Below are 2,500 nucleotides of genomic sequence, written 5' to 3' on the forward strand. Positions count from 1 at the left end.
TTGGTGGGGAGTTTTGTGAAAAAATGAAATTCGTGGTTTTTGAGATGTGAGGGTTGGAATGGCCTCCAAATGCCCCCAAATGAATACCATGAAAGTCTTGGTGCACGAAAGTTTTGAGTTGGTTGGGTTTTGCACATGGGCAAGGTTGTCGGTGCACCACGGCATAGCTAAATGGCTTGGTGGGGAGTTTTGTGAAAAAATGAAATTCGTGGTTTTTGAGATGTGAGGGTTGGAATGGCCTCCAAATGCCCCCAAATGAATACCATGAAAGTCTTGGTGCACGAAAGTTTTGAGTTGGTTGGGTTTTGCACATGGGCAAGGTTGTCGGTGCACCACGGCATAGCTAAATGGCTTGGTGGGGAGTTTTGTGAAAAAATGAAATTCGTGGTTTTTGAGATGTGAGGGTTGGAATGGCCTCCAAATGCCCCCAAATGAATACCATGAAAGTCTTGGTGCACGAAAGTTTTGAGTTGGTTGGGTTTTGCACATGGGCAAGGTTGTCGGTGCACCACGGCATAGCTAAATGGCTTGGTGGGGAGTTTTGTGAAAAAATGAAATTCGTGGTTTTTGAGATGTGAGGGTTGGAATGGCCTCCAAATGCCCCCAAATGAATACCATGAAAGTCTTGGTGCACGAAAGTTTTGAGTTGGTTGGGTTTTGCACATGGCCAAGTTGGTCGGTGCACCACGGCATAGCTAAATGGCTTGGTGGGGAGTTTTGTGAAAAAATGAAATTCGTGGTTTTTGAGATGTGAGGGTTGGAAAGGCCTCCAAATGCCCCCAAATGAATACCATGAAAGTCTTGGTGCACGAAAGTTTTGAGTTGGTTGGGTTTTGCACATGGGCAAGGTTGTCGGTGCACCACGGCATAGCTAAATGGCTTGGTGGGGAGTTTTGTGAAAAAATGAAATTCGTGGTTTTTGAGATGTGAGGGTTGGAATGGCCTCCAAATGCCCCCAAATGAATACCATGAAAGTCTTGGTGCACGAAAGTTTTGAGTTGGTTGGGTTTTGCACATGGGCAAGGTTGTCGGTGCACCACGGCATAGCTAAATGGCTTGGTGGGGAGTTTTGTGAAAAAATGAAATTCGTGGTTTTTGAGTTGTGACTGTTGGAAAGGCCTCCAAATGCCCCCAAATGAATACCATGAAAGTCTTGGTGCACGAAAGTTTTGAGTTGGTTGGGTTTTGCACATGGCCAAGTTGGTCGGTGCACCACGGCATAGCTAAATGGCTTGGTGGGGAGTTTTGTGAAAAAATGAAATTCGTGGTTTTTGAGATGTGAGGGTTGGAATGGCCTCCAAATGCCCCCAAATGAATACCGTGAAAGTCTTGGTGCACGAAAGTTTTGAGTTGGTTGGGTTTTGCACATGGGCAAGGTTGGCGGTGCACCACGGCATAGCTAAATGGCTTGGTGGGGAGTTTTGTGAAAAAATGAAATTCGTGGTTTTTGAGTTGTGACTGTTGGAAAGGCCTCCAAATGCCCCCAAATGAATACCATGAAAGTCTTGGTGCACGAAAGTTTTGAGTTGGTTGGGTTTTGCACATGGCCAAGTTGGTCGGTGCACCACGGCATAGCTAAATGGCTTGGTGGGGAGTTTTGTGAAAAAATGAAATTCGTGGTTTTTGAGATGTGAGGGTTGGAATGGCCTCCAAATGCCCCCAAATGAATACCATGAAATTCTTGGTGCACGAAAGTTTTGAGTTCGGAGGGTTTTGCACATGGCCAATGTTGGCGGTGCACCGCGGCATAGCTAGAAGGCTTGGTGGGGAGTTTTGTGAAAAAATGAAATTCGTGGTTTTTGAGATGTGAGGGTTGGAAAGGCCTCCAAATGTCCCCAAATGAGTACTGTAAAAGTGTTGGTGCACAAAAGTTTTGAATTGGATGCATTTTGCACTTGGCCAAGTTGGTCGGTGCACCGCGACTAGATAGCTTGGTGCCAAAATTTGTCAAATTTAAGACCTTGGCCAAACTGAATGAAATTTTGTGGGGAGGTTCCTGATATTGTTTAGTGGTGGACTGGAAAAAATGAGGTCGAAATTCGAAGTCTACATGTGCTTTTCTATTTTTCCCGATTTTACACATACCCGGTAAGTAAAAAAAATAAAAAAAATAGTTCCCCTTCGAGAAAAATTATGAAATTTGGTGAGCAAGGAGATACCATTATTCTACGAATTACTGCAAAAAATCGCATCAAAATTCGAAGTGTAGCCCGAGATATGGACTTATGTCTGCTGAAAAAAAGTGTATCTACTTGTACAATTTTGCCTTTTGCATATTAACCTCTTATAGGGGGGGAGTGCTCCTTGAGCCGGCCAGCTCCACACTGGCAGGTTTTAAAGGGAGCTTGATGAGGCCTCCCCCCTCACGTGGTGCGTGCGTTAGCATGTTTATCATGGCACAACTAGCCTCTTCATAGTTGTTGAGCTTTATTAATACCAACACACGGTCGTCACTGATTGTTGGTTAGCTCGGCAGCTAGTCCCTCGGATATTGTGGAAA

Source organism: Vigna unguiculata, chromosome 6, assembly GCF_037176805.1.
Source record: "Vigna unguiculata cultivar grain cowpea cultivar isolate G323 ecotype 2 chromosome 6, ASM3717680v1, whole genome shotgun sequence".
In the NCBI taxonomy this organism is placed as follows: domain Eukaryota; kingdom Viridiplantae; phylum Streptophyta; class Magnoliopsida; order Fabales; family Fabaceae; genus Vigna; species Vigna unguiculata.